This window comes from Zonotrichia albicollis, chromosome 14 (genome assembly GCF_047830755.1).
Source record: "Zonotrichia albicollis isolate bZonAlb1 chromosome 14, bZonAlb1.hap1, whole genome shotgun sequence".
NCBI classification, from domain to species: Eukaryota; Metazoa; Chordata; class Aves; order Passeriformes; family Passerellidae; genus Zonotrichia; species Zonotrichia albicollis.
In genome coordinates, this window is record NC_133832.1 from 16,310,635 (window position 1) to 16,325,057 (window position 14,423).

At 44.1% G+C, this 14,423-nt stretch overlaps 2 long non-coding RNA genes across 20 annotated transcripts in view; one reads left to right on the forward strand and one right to left on the reverse strand.

The window, feature by feature from the left end:
- Positions 1-14,423, reverse strand: part of LOC106629446 (uncharacterized) — an 86,744-nt gene that overhangs the window by 16,223 nt on the left and 56,098 nt on the right. For 16 of the 18 annotated variants that reach the window (XR_012582558.1, XR_012582564.1, XR_012582565.1 and 13 more), the window contains one exon: positions 3,133-3,272. The exons of the other annotated variants lie outside the window; for them this stretch is intronic. This is a non-coding gene — a long non-coding RNA (uncharacterized LOC106629446). The remainder of the gene's footprint in view (positions 1-3,132; positions 3,273-14,423) is intronic. 18 annotated transcript variants of the gene reach the window in all.
- On the forward strand, positions 320-13,540 carry LOC141730841 (uncharacterized). Of its 2 annotated transcripts, XR_012582573.1 has the most exons (3): positions 320-835; positions 10,589-11,604; positions 12,054-13,540. It is a non-coding gene; the product is annotated as an uncharacterized LOC141730841 (long non-coding RNA). The 2 variants fall into 2 exon arrangements; XR_012582572.1 differs by lacking the exon at positions 12,054-13,540 and having other exon boundaries at positions 10,589-11,976.

Genomic DNA, 14,423 nt, shown 5'->3' on the forward strand with positions numbered 1-14,423 from the left:
AGCAGGGGAAATGCTAAATTTGAGAAGTAAATTAGTCATTTATAATATGCACTCAGATCTAGCCTGATATGTGCTATTAACTCATTTTAAGCTGCAAAGCTCTGGGGACAAGAGGCACATTTTCCATGTTGGGACTTGCAGAGTCAAATTTAAACCCATTAATGGCACTCACCAGAGCTCTGAGGTGGCCTCACTGAGCAAGGCAGAGCCCTGCCAGGGCAAATTCCATTTATCCAAGGTTCTTCTTCCAGTGAGGAGCAGTTATCAGGCTACACAACAGCTGAATTAAAAACCTCAACCCAAAATGGGGTGTGTAAGAAGTAGCAGGGAGTCCTTCCCTTCCTGGAGATCCCTGTTTTCCCAACAAACAGGCAGACTGTAAGGAGCCATTGTGCATTATTTTCTGCTGGTAAATGATTCGTTCCTGTGTCTGCAGCAGTGCAGGGGACACTCCAGCCTGGGGACAGATGTCCAGCTGCTCTAACCCTGCCCAGGCTCAGAGATCTCCAGCTGCTCTAACCCTGCCCAGGCTCAGAGATCTCCACTGCTCTAACCCTGTTCAGGCTCAGAGATCTCCAGCTGCTCTAACACTGCCCAGGCTCAGAGATCTCCACTGCTCCAACCCTGCCCAGGCTCAGAGATCTCCACTGCTCTGACCCTGCCCAGGCTCAGAGATCTCCAGCTGCTCTAACCCTGCCAAGGCTCAGAGATCTCCAGCTGCTCTAACCCTGCCCAGGCTCAGAACCTCTCCCAGGGAACACAGGAGCTCAGAGAGTTTCACTCCTTGCCATGGAAAAGAAGGGAAAGAAAGAAAGATTCCAGCATCAGCTGACAGGTGAGTAGGAATGCATCTACAGATATGGATTTTGGGGGGATTTCAGTGACAGAAATTTATTTGCTGGGAGCTCACAAAGTTGGGAGTGTCTCTGGAAGGATGCAGAGGTGGGGAGGCCCTGGCACAGCTCACCCAGAGAAATTGTGGCTGCCCCATCCCTGGACGTGCTCAAACCCATCTGGCTGGGGTTTGGAACAGCCTGATCTGGTGGAAGGTCCCTGTCCATGGCAGGAGGGTTGGAGTGAGGTGATCTTTGGGATCTCTTTTAACCCAAACCCTTTTGTGACTCTGTGACTTAGATTTCTAGATGATGCTGATGTTGATGGCTGATAACACCAGGCTTTTTTCCCCAGATCTGTTTGATTACTAAAAATAGCACAGAATCATGCAATAGTTTGGGTTGGAGGGCACCTTAAGGATCACCTAATACCAGTATGCAGTGAGAATGTTCACAAAAAGAGCTGAGTTCTGCCCTATTATTATCTTTGTAAAATATTTTTTATTTTCTAGAAATTGCATATGTTGATCCTTGCAATGCTTTACAAATAATGCATTTATCCATCATTTAAACCGTACATTATAATTTATAGGTTAGTTATTTTATTTTGGTGTCAATCAAAGCGGGAAGCTGTATGAAAGAGCTTAGATTAGGAGAAAGAGATTTTTCCTGGTAAGCTTTAATAAACTAACGATGACATTATAAGAGCTATCAAATAAAAACCTGCCATCTAATCATAAGCTTGTTCCTGTTTATTTAAATGTTCCACTTTGTGCTTGTTTGTAAAAAGTTAATCATTGCAGCAAAGTTCAACCTGTGGAAACAGGTGAGTCTGCTTTGGCTAAAACCTGCAGCACTGAAAAGGGGGTTGGAGATTACAGCCCTTTTTATTGCAGAATAAAACCTCCTTCTAGAGATGAACAGGACGTTTTGCCCAAATAACTCCTGTGTTAGGCAGGGTGAGGATTATCCCTGTCCTGGCACAGCCCTGTGTAAGCTGACCTTGAATGTTTCCAGGGATGGGGCATCCACTGCCTCCCCTGGCAGCCTGTGCCAGTGTTTTGTAGAGGAATTTCCTCCTAAATCTGTCTTGTCCTTACTCCACCAGGCTGGAACCTCCAGTGGCTCCCAGGGATGGTCCTGCTGGGCAGCCACCTGCTCCTGGCATTCCACAGGCTAAAACACATTCAAAATTTATCCATCAAATCTATTCTTGGGGAACCAGCTCTCCCAGCCTCCTGAACCCCAAAACACACCCACAGGGGAGCACGTTCATCCTGGCTGCTCCTCTCCTGTGTCCCCCAGCAGGGACAAAGCAGGATGCCCTGGCTCCTGGGGGCTGCTCAAACACTCTGTGCCTGCTGCCTGTGCCACGGAGGTTAAACCCTGACACTCCTGAGAACATGGCAGAGCTCTGCCAGCTGCTGATAAATGAGATTTCAGTATTTCATGTTCAATCATGGATTTTGGACCTGTTACACCCTCTCCTGCTGTGACCCAACCAACCACAGCCATATGGAGTGGTGGGAGCGCTGCTGGCCACACCTGCTGGTGGCCTCGGGTCAGCTTTGGCAGCAGCCCTGCCCAGAGCCCCTCCATAAATCACACACTAAACTCGTGTCTCTGCCCATCTGGAGGCTCCCAGCTGGACCACAAGCACGGATCCTACACCTCTTGGCACTGTGGGGGTGGGATGCTGAATGTTCTCTGTGGGAATGGGATGTTCCCTACAGGAATGGGATCTTCTTCATTGGAATGGGATGTTCTCTGTGAGAATGAGATGTTCTCCATGAGAATGGGATGTTCCCTACAGGAATGGGATGTTCCCTACAGGAATGGGATGCTCTCCTTGGGAATTGGATGTTCTCCTTGGGAACTGGATGTTTCCTACAGGAATGGGATGTTCTCCATGAGAATGGGATGATCCCTACAGAAATGGAATGTTCTCTGTAGGAATGGGATGTTCTCTGTGGGAATGGAATGTTCTCCACAGGAATAGGATGTTCTCCACGGGAATGGGATGTTCTCCACGGGAATGGGATGCTCTCTGTGGGAATGGGATGCTCTCCACGGGAGCAGGATGTTCTCCATAGGAATAGGATGTTCTCCACGGGAATGGGATGCTCTCTGTGGGAATGGGATGCTCTCCACGGGAGCAGGATGTTCTCCATAGGAATAGGATGTTCTCCACGGGAATGGGATGCCCTCAGAGCAATGCAGGGCACCCGCCCAAACCACCCCAAGACCTGAACAAACTCTGCCCTTTCCCCCACCCTGCAGAGGAGCGAGTCCACCTCACCTGCATCTCAATCCATTTCAGCACACAGGTGCCTGGAAAGCCACATTTCTTCTTTTGAAGGAGAAAACCCCTCTCAGCCCCACCTCTTCCACCTTTTTTCTTGTCTAGAGCAAACTGTTGTTGCTGGTGGTGCTGTTTTCCTGCAGAAAGGAGCACGTTAACCTGTGTCATTTGGAAATACCATTTGCCTTTTTCCCTCCAGATGGAAACTCTTTGGTTTCTGCTCTCACTAAACACACAACTAAATCAAGATATGATCTGCTAACATATTCAAAATAATGTTTGGCCTGAATATTTTTTTTAGCTTCAAACATCAATTTCATTTCATAATGAATACATGCTTCATCTCATAACATTTTATTTTTCATACATTTAGCAAAATTGCTTAACTGATACTTTTTTCCCCCCAAACAGCTTTATTCCTACACTAAAGACATGCAAATCAAAGACTTGCACTCTTATATAATGTGCAGAATTCCCTACTGTTGGTTCAATTGCTAAATTCTAAAATATTCATAATAACTGTATTTTTTTTCAACATTAACTTGGTATCCTGATTCTTTTTTTAGGGAAAGCACATTAAGATGCCCAAGCATAATTTTACAGGTATCTCTGTGCAATGATTTTTTTTTTTATTTTATTCTCTCCCCTCTCCAGAGGGGACCCTCCCCAGCACCCACCACGTGCTCCAGATCCCAGGAGCGTTATCAGGAACGCTGGCAAGGCACATCCAGCCTCCCTTCCTAAGCCTAAAGCCCTCTGCAATTCTTGTCTGAGCAGTTGTTAGCTGAAGACAAGACGACTTATTTCCATTCATTCCCCGCATAATCCACCTTATGAATTTCCACTTCACCTACCCGCACAGCCAAGGAGCCAGAAATACAAAATATTTCCCACTGTGTTTTAAACCCACATCCTCCTGGATACACGATAAGAGCTTAATAGCTTTGACACTGCACTGTTTTCATATTCATGCCTAAGTTATGGATACAGCAACAGATCAGCACTTCTTTGTGCCTGGCATTGGCTCTGCTTCGCTGCCTTAAACTGTCTGAGTCAAGGCCACGTTTTAATGCCATAGAGCTCTATTCAAATACCAGTATGACCACATTTTAAAAGCCACCCTGTACCACTTCATTGCCGCAGATGTCCTTTACATCTGGCAAGGGCCGTTTCTCTGCGTGTCAACAGTAATTCAGTTTAACAGCTGTCTCTTTTGACAAGCTTAGTGTCAGACTCTAAAATGACAGGGTGACAGTTTTCCTTTTCTTTAACAGAACATAGTGAAAATTAACTGTTTGAATGCAGGAGCACCGAGCGCCTCCCGAATACAGTTTGGAGTCAAGGGAATGGGGCTGGGAATTGTTGGTATTAACAACCTGAGCTGGAAACCTGTAGGGTCTGGCAAATCCTGTCACTGCCCCTGGAACCGAGATATTTACCTGAAATCAAAGTGATCAGCAACCAGAAAACCTTAAATTGGGTTGAAGTAGAGGGAAACCCTGGGAATTTTCACCCTGGCATGACGAGAGATTTTCCTGAATTGTGTAAAGACACAGGACAATATTTCGTGTATTTTAAGTGCTTAACACAGCAACTAAAGGTACCCATGTACCTTTACAGGTACTCAGTACATGCAAAAGTACTCAGCTTTCCAAAATCACTCCACACACTCAGGTTTTCCACAAATTTCAGGCCTCCAAAAACACCTGAGCATAATTTCTGTAGGACTACAACTGTGCCTGGAATAATACTGTACATCTTCTTGACTGAAACCTTTAACTGCAAAACCAGCTTGTGGACAGTCACAAAGTGCCACCATGATTTATGAACCACCAATAAATGCTACCAAGACGCTTTAATCTGGTGCAAGAGTGAGCTTTACGAGGCTGCTTGTATTTGGCTCACATAAAAGCGAATTTAAAAAAATATAAACCTTGCACTATGTGTGTTTGTACCATGTACTGGTGGCAGCTGTACACCAGGTCACCTCCTTGTGTCTCTGTTCTCCAGGGCTGAGCAGTGAGGATGGAAGATTCCTCCCCAGTTCTGTTCTTGGCCAGCCTCAGAGTGGCTGCAGTGACACTTAGTCCATCTCACACTATTTGCTATAAAGAATTACAAAAGATTTTCTATTGTTTGTTTCTGGGTAAGCAGGTACTGCTAAAGCATAACAGAATAATCAACAAAAACCCAGCAGGTTGAAAGGATGGAAAAACAAGTATAATATTGCAACTCCTTAAGTAATTGCTTCTGTTTGCTTAATGTTGTCATAAGGAAGAATTTTCTTACCAAAATTGGCACAGGATGCTCAGAGGGGGGGAAGGTGCCCTGTCCCTGCAAAGATTCAAGGTTTCTTGGACAGGGCTCTAAGCAACCTGGTGTAGCTGAAGATGTCCCTGCTCATGACAGGGGGCTTGGACTGGATGCCATTGAGGGGTCCCTTCCACCCCAAACCATTCTGTGATTCAATGATAAATATTTGCATGCAATACCCATGATTACAACATGTGGCCACCTCATGATATGTAGAACAATTCACACTCAAAATGCCTTCAAATTCCTCTAAAAGCCATGCTCAGTTGTATAGCTGGGATGGAGATTTCCCATTTCTCAGTCTCATAACACAGCCCAGCTCTTCCTCTTTTATTCCAATTTTTTAAACACGATTGGTCCTGACCTGCAGAAGTCACTGATTGCCCACCACTCTCTATCCAGGCCTCTCCTACAGCAAAACCTTGTCCCTGTGCTGCAGGGGTGGCACAGAGATGCTGACAGTGCCACCTCCCTCCCCACTCCTTCCTCACCCACACACTGTGTGCTCTCATTTCCATATCCTGGGAATTCATACTTTCATAGCCAGAGGTGAGTCTCTGCAAAGGGAACACGGTGCTGGGGTTTTATTAATATATCATGAAGCTCAGTTAGCTGCAAACACATATTTTTAGCACAACATCAGCCCCATGGGACGTGCAGGTCGCTGCCTTTGGAAGGGTGGGTTGTTATTAGTATTGCACTCAGAGCTCAGCTACACAAAACATAGAGCATCACTTTAAATACTTCATCTCCCTAAAACCTCTCGCATGCCTGGAACACTAATAATTCTATAACTTAAGCTGAACAGAGTACTATTCAGCTGTAAATTTTATGGCTACCCTCTCCACCTCTTATGAAGTGTGAAAAGAGGCTTCATATCTGTCAGTCTTTGCTCAGAAATGACTTTCGCTGATTACTTAAACTTTCGTTAAATAAGCTTTCCACAAGCTGTAAAAACAGAACACAGTAGGGAAAAAATTGGCTCTCCTTTAAAAGTGCTGTAAAGTCTCTTTTTGAATGAGTAATTAGAAATGTGTAAACTCATTTATGGATATGTGAGAAGCACACACAAAAAACTTGACATTCCATGCAAGTATTTCTGTGTGCTATCAAATTTCATTGTATTTCACAGAGACCCAAACTATACAGACCCAAAATACACATACATTAGTGGACATGGGTTATTTGCCAAGGAGGAATTTACATACAGTACAAGCAAAACATCCTAATTTAAATCTGTGACAATGGATACTCACATTCTTAAAGAGAAATCACAGCTGTTTGTCTTTCCTCTCATATTTATACAGATTGCAAAGCTGTTGACAGAGCACGATTTGAGCTGGGCCTTTCCAACTGCTTACTGTTATTTTTATTGCCATTGTCAGCTATCTTTTCCATATCAAGATTAAGCTTAGATGAAGAGGTTCTGATATCCCAAACCCATACAGGAACACCCAGGTGGTCAGGCAGGGAGTGGCAGTGACAGACCCAGGTCCCACTGCTGGTCCTTGTCCCCTTGAAACTCCCAAACCCTTTCCGTTAAACCAAGTTTCCATCTTCATTTCCCACACACACACACAAGCTGCCCATCCCCAAACCAGCTCTGCAGGTTCTCTAAATTCCCCTTATACCTTCATTTTTGGGGGCCTTTCCTTCCCTTAAAACTTGCATTATTTGTGCTGAAAACTTGCTTTTCTTCTGAGCCTCGCGGCAGGGAGTGAGCATCTCATCTCAGCAGAACAGAGAGAAAGGCAGAGCTGAGGAGGGGAGATGGGAGGTGCCCCTGTGTGATTTCCCACCTCCCTGGGAGAGGGGACAGGGCATCTGGGGGCCAGGGAGCTGGAAACCATCCCACCTCCAAACTGGTAGGATGTTTGCTCGGGGACGTCCCGCTGGGCACACGCGCTGCACACTATAAATAGTAATGTCTTCCATGCTCCTCTCAACGGAGGAATCTGCAGGAGGGGAAATAGTCTCAAATCTGTGTCATTTTCAAGGCAAACAGAGCCAGCCTCATTCCCTCCTCGGCAGGGAAGCTGGAGGTAGGGGGTGCTCACCCCCAGCCCCGTGGAGTTGGGAAAAGCAGAGCCCAGCTGATGACTCTGGCAGTGAAGAGCTGCCCCACCACTCACTCCCAACCTTTCCATCCCATCTTGTCCCACAGGTACTTTCCTTTTCCTCCATGAGCAAGCTCAGCCCCTCTCCTAGGAAGATGCTGGTCACCCTGAAAGGTTTAGGGGGTGACATGTGGACGTGGCATTACCTGCTTCCCAAAGCAGCCCTGTTGGAAGGGACTGCCAGGTGCTGCTGCCCCTCAATCCCACGGATTTCCAGCATGGAAATGGAGCTGAGGAGAACAAACAGCACTGCAGTGCTCTCTGCCCAGAAAATACTACTAAAATACCTCTCCCAGTAAAGATATTACATTTGTTGTTATTATTTTAATCCCCCAGAGAGTGATCTGCACCCCACCTGCAAAGTCCAATAATCCTGTTGGTAGCAGAGCAATGCCCCTGCTCTGTCCCCACCACTGCTCTGAGCCAGATCCCTGGCAAAGCATCCCCAGGCCCAATCTGGTGCCAAGTCTGTTACAAAACCAACCATGGTGCAAATGTTTTCAAGGAGAAGAACAAAAGTATGAGAAAGGAAAAAGCTTCACACATCTTTAGCGTGGAGAATGTATTTAGTGCTCCCAGAACCTATTAGATGGGGTGATCCAGGCAATTTATTGTTTTGTCAATACCTTTTATTTTGATTTAATAACTTACAAACCCCACGGTCTATCTGTAGCGCAGCCTCAACTTTCTTTACACAGCCCCACTTAACTCCCAAACACTTTAACTTTCAGGTCAAATCTCTGTCATATTGATAAATGGGTCTATTTAAATTTTTATCACCAAAGAATTCTCCCTGGTGTGTTTTTCACTATCAGATTTCACGCCCAAAATAACAGGATACTTATTATTTTTTGTTATCCACCACACACACGAGAAGAGTCACTGCAGCAAGCCCAGATGTGGTGAGGAAACAGCTGTAATTTGTCTGCAATAATCTCATCCCTACAGACATTTCATACAGAGGGTGGCACAATATTTGCAAGAGTATTTGTAAAAAAAGGAGGGAAGCCTAATATGGGATATATTCACTAAATTAAGTCTGTCCTGTGCTAACAAATAAACAGCTCAGAGTATTTTACCCTCCCAAGCCATTTCTGTGCACGATCTAGAGGCCCTGGACCAAGTTTAATCTGATTTAGCCATTGCTTCATTAAGCAAACAGAGGAAAACTACTACAAAGTCAACAAGTTTTTAGATATTATTAGAAATAATCACCTGGTTTTCTTGCCAGTAATCAGGACCAAACTACAATCCTTATAGCCCTAAGTAGGCTACGGATGTGTTTAACCTCTCCTTTAAATGGTATTAAAAGCTGAATTCTGTGGCTACTGTAAAGATAATAAAAACAGATACTGCAGGAATAGAGAAGTGTTTAATGACAAGTCACAAAGAGTTCTACTGAAAGGAAAGCAAGAGCAAGAAAGGTTAAATAAACAGAAACCACAGTGCCTCCCATCTTTCTTACATTACCTTTCAATAACTCTAAGGGAAAATTTCCACTAGCCATGATTTGATTTCCCAGATCTGTGCATTAAATATTTACTTCTAACTATAAACTTATAGGAGATGCAAACAAAAACTAATTTGCATTATTAATGATGCAAGAAATGTGATGCTTAGTCCCTTAAGATTCATAATAAAGCAAGAAATGTTAGAGATTTACTTTCTTTTTCATTTTAAAAGGCAAGTTAAAATGATAAAACTTATTTAATTAACAGAGAGTCTATTTATGAATTAGTTGTTTCTGCCAGCAAGAATGTTTTTAAAAAAAAAAACTGTCTGAAATGAGGCTGAGACTACAAAGAGTCCATTTTCAGCTTGGGAGTCTCAAGGGAAAAATCAAAGGGTTTCTTTCTTTCAACAGTTTGGGTGAGATGATATTTTGAGATGTTGACAGCTGCCAAACTGCAGAACCAGTGAAGAACTACCAAATTGGAGTCATTTTTATCTTTTTGAATTTTCCTCAGTATTCAGCTCGACTTCCTTTAACAGCTCACAAGTGAAATTTCTGCTTGGTTAAAGGGTTTTTCTCTTCCTTCGTGTCGACTACTCTGGGATAAACACGAACTCTCTCTCTTCTAAAATCCACCATAAATAATAGAGAACCATTATTATTACTTCTAGTAGTGTTTCTCTTTTAGTAATGCATTAATTGGCATTCTTTTCTCCCTTATGTGCCCAGTGTGGAACCAAATTTCAGTGGTTCATCATCTTTATCATCTCTATCCCACTGAATTTTCCCTCTCTGTTTACTTACAAGATATTAGCAAAACAGAACTAATGGTCCTTAATAAACAGGGTAGAATTAAAAGTCAACATTTAAAACTTGTTTTCTTCTTTTCTGACAGAAGCTGTTTGTAAGATTCAAGTCAGTCTGTAGTTAATGCAATAAAAGTAATAATGATAATAACAATAATTAATAATAACAATAAACAATGCTTTCCATGTAGCTCAGAGTGATTTAATTTTCCATTTTCTTGCTAATTCCTGTTTCCACTGCTGAAGCCACCCCTCCTTGTCTAACCCTTTCCTTTGTGCCAGCCCCATGACCAGCCTTGTGGCGGTCAGAAATCTGCCCCACGTTTGCTCTTCAAACCTCCTCCCCCAGATAATCAACCTGTGCTTGCCTTCACCCCACATTCATTGACCCAGCCAAAGTGGAACAAACTCCTTCCTCTCAAGGTTCAGGGTTTCAACCTCTGCTTCATCTTCCTCATCTGCTTCTGCCTTCTTCCCTCTCACTGTCACCTCATGTCCTGAAGAAAAGCACCTTCATCTTCCTCCAAGCCACCATTTCTTGCTAACTTTGTCCTTAAGGTGTCCCTCTGTCCCTGTCACCTCCTGGCACCTTTCCTTGGTGTGACTGGGCTGGCCTCACCTCATTTTGGTTTGTTGCCACCAAAACCAGCTCAGGTAACCCCAGAGTGAGCAAGGAGCCAGCCCAGAGCTGTTCCATCAGGGAAGGGCAGAGCCTCTGGCACTGCTTTAGCACACCCATTCTCTGGTGTATTTTGTCTTTACAGCACTCAGCATGAATGAGCAGCATTTGTGCCTGATCCCCACTCAGAGACAGAGGAATTCCTGGAATCCTGCAGCCAACCAAGCCCTGCTCTGCCTCCTGAGATCTGAGCAAATATTAATTGGAAATATCAAGAGTGACTTCTGCTGGCACCAACACCTCAGAATTTGGATTAACTGCACTTTGGCTTAACTTTCATGTAAGAAACCTACCCCCAACTCTATATTTAATTTAAAAATGTTTCAAGAATAGAGGTTCAAGTATTGATCACTGCAGGCATCAGATAGCTCTAAAAAGGATTTTTTATGAATTATCATAAGAGCTCAATGTCCAGCAAAGGTAGTGGTGTGAGAGAGAATTATATCCCCAGCTGTACCACAGACCTGTTCCCATCAATGACCTAAGAACTAATTTACAATTACATGAGGAATTAGAATGGATTTTCATATTTATTTTTTTACATTTTTTAGTGCAAAAAGCAGCACATAACTTTTTTTGAAAGAGCTCCTGTCGACACTAAAGAAAAACATTCTCCCCTTTCCAGGAGCCCTTCCCACACCATTCTGCTCCTAAACTGGTGATACACAATACACAAAGTCTTCCTTAACTCTGAAAATGAGAAAGGTATAAATACAGAGATTATTAATTCAATGCTTTTAGGATTAATAAACAACATGAAGACTCTCCAAATGATGTCTCTAACTCAGCAAACACAGATCCAGCTGTGCAGCCCACGCAAGCCAGGTGGGTGCCCAGGGGTGAAGCCAGCCTCGCCCTAATTAATTAATTTTGTAAATACCCTCAGAGTATGACCCTTCTTTAGCCCAGGCTCGAAGCAGAGCAATGCTTGCATCTCCCCAGGGCCAGGAGAAGCTCCCCATGGAGCATCAGGACATTCCACCCCTGGATCCCAACATTCCCCATCCACAGGAGTCCAAGTTTCATTCACTGCCCCTTCATCCCCGGCCCTGCTCTGGACATTTCCATTTGAAATCAGGATCTGTCACTCCTCCAAACCAGGTATTTTTCTTTTCTGTCTGAACCTGAATGAAAAAATCCTGAATCCCTGGGTGTCTGACATCAAAGTGGCATAGAAGGGAGCTACTGGGATGGTGTTGTGGCATTAATGCTGCACTAGAAAGGAAGAGCAGATGGGCAGCGAGGAAGCAAATCCTGTTGAAATATGATTAAGTGACACTGAAGATAAGGAAAACCATGAAAACTAAAGGGCAGGTAAGGAGATTTTAAGTGCAATATAAAAGGGGATTTGTGGTACATGTAATTCTTCCTTTAAATGTTTATTAAACATAGATTTCTTTTTTTTTCTTGCCTCTCAGTTATAGCTACAGAACATTTTGTTTCTCTCTGTGCTGTCTACGGGGATTAGCCAAAGCTGAAGGTCCTGGCTGCTTTTGTATCTACTGGATGTTTGTTTTATTCCCTCTCACAAAATACATTTCCAATTACAGATGAAAACAGGAGGCAGAAAGGGAAGAATGTGCCACAAAGTATCTCTGGCATTCTCATAAAAAACCCCCATGATTTCTTGCAAGATGATGGCTTCACCTCAACCATGCTCCAAATCAAGATTTACCCATCTCCTTCTTTGACCAGGCAAAGCTGGTTTCTGATCATTCTGTTTCTTACCTGTTGTTTGCCAAATTAGAAAGTCTTTTGTAAGTATTATGTGATGGAGAATACAGATTTTTTTTTAAAATCTATTTTTATATTATTTGTGCTGATGCAATCAGTCACACCTCTCAATAAATTACTAATGGTGGGCGAATCCTCATTCTCAGCACCATCAGAAATAGGTTTTGTTCTCACATCCCTGTACATGCCCACCACCACACCAAACCCAGCCCTTGCTGTGCCAGTTTTCCTGGGAACTCATTTACAGCCACAAGTGACCCAGAGCCTCCAGCCCTCCTCCTCCAGTGGCACATCCTGCTCCAGAGGTGGCCTCTCACCACATGGTGCTGCTCCATCTCAGCATCTCTACGTTTACTTCTCCTCCCAGAGAAGATTTAATTGAGCCTTTAATTATTCAACAGGATCCCTGGTGGAGGAGGAATACAGGGAAGGAGCAAGCATTGGATGGATGGATGGATGGATGGATGGATGGATGGATGGATGGATGGATAAAAACCTCATGCCTTTTTTTGGTCAATCCTATGTATTCTCCTGCATTTTTCCACATCCATAAATCCAATGTGCTCTTTCAATCCCCTCTCTGAGCTGTGCTCCAGCACAAATTCAGGATGAAGGACAGGGAAAGCAGGTGAGTGCAGACCCAGCACTTGGGAAGAGGAGACCTCCCCACCAACCCTGCCAAACCAGCACTGCACTGAGATAAATATGCACCATTCCCTGCATATAAAATCTGCATTTCTTTTTTATTTGCATTGGAAATCCTGGCTCAGGCCCATGGCTGGGATTGGGGTGGCATGCGCTCCTCTCGTATTGCTTGCGGCCAGTTAGAAAAATCACATAATCCACCGCAGGTTTAAAACATAATTTAAACCTGCCAAGTCTCATAACTTCCAAGAAGGCAAATTTACCATAAAAAAAAATGGTTTCCACTTACTTGATTTTATATTCAGATCCCTGGCACACGGGTCTGCCACCAAAGAAGCCTTTTATGCAAGCACATAATCAACGGAAGCCTTCATTTTCACTGTGGTTGGATTTAATGTGATAATGAATATTCCAGTGTCAGCTCTGGGTAAACGGATGGGGTTTCACCTCAGATTCCCTCCTTTCAATATCTCACGCAGGCACAGGCTTGCTGAGTGGTAAATAATTTAGCAGCACCAGCAGAAGGACACCTGAGATGTGTTCCCGAGGCGGGCGGATCCACCGCGCTCTGTCCTGCCCCATGTTCCTGCTCTTGTAAACAGCAGCCGTGGAAAAGCTTGATTACCTATTTACAGCTGGCCCTTGCAAAGGAGAACTCCTGGAAAAATGCATGGCTTCAGCCAGCTGCCTGTGAGAGAACCTCCCTTGGGTGGCCATGGGCACTGGGGAAGGTCCATGCACACAGTGCTGGGCCGGGAATTTGGGGGTGCATCCCAGACCAGTGCCACAGCCATGAGCAATGCACATCCCTAATTAGCAACATTCATTTTTATTGTCATTTGCAGAGCTGCAGCTGATATTTCACATTCATTTGAGAGGCTCTCTGCGGTTTGCAAACATTTACCCACCCCATACGAGGCAAATCCTTTCATGCTCATTTTCCAGACATGGAATGCAATGAAATTAATGTTACTGTGAAACCCTTCCCTTCCAGATTCCCCAGTTTGCCCCCAGATCTAACCCTTATTACTCAACCAGGCCTGCCAGGGGAGCAGCTTTCCAACATGATTGTTAGAGATCTGCTCTTTCTTTGGGCTTCTCACCTATTTCCCAGTCATTGGCTGATGTTTTTCCTCTCCCTTTTGCCAGTTTCAAGTTTCCACTCTGACACCAAATGCTTCCCTCCTTTCCTACTGCTGTTAACACGAGGCAGATCAAACAAACACAAAAGTGTTTTCTCAAAAAATAATCATTAAGCATCTCGTGGAGTTTGGTTCCAGTGACAGCTGAATATTTGTTTCATTAATAAGTCATTCGCAATTAATTCCCGGAGTCATTTCTAAAAGAACATTGTGATGTTTCCATGGTTTTAAAGTGGCAAAACACCAGTCATTCTTTGACAAAATTTCTGTGCAAAATGCTCAAAGGCATCCACTGGAAAAATCCAGCCTCTGATGAGGAGTGCCCTGTGATGTGGGAATGTGGCTCCCATCAGTGGAGGGGCACCTCTCACATGGAAATACCTGCAGGATTCAAAGTTT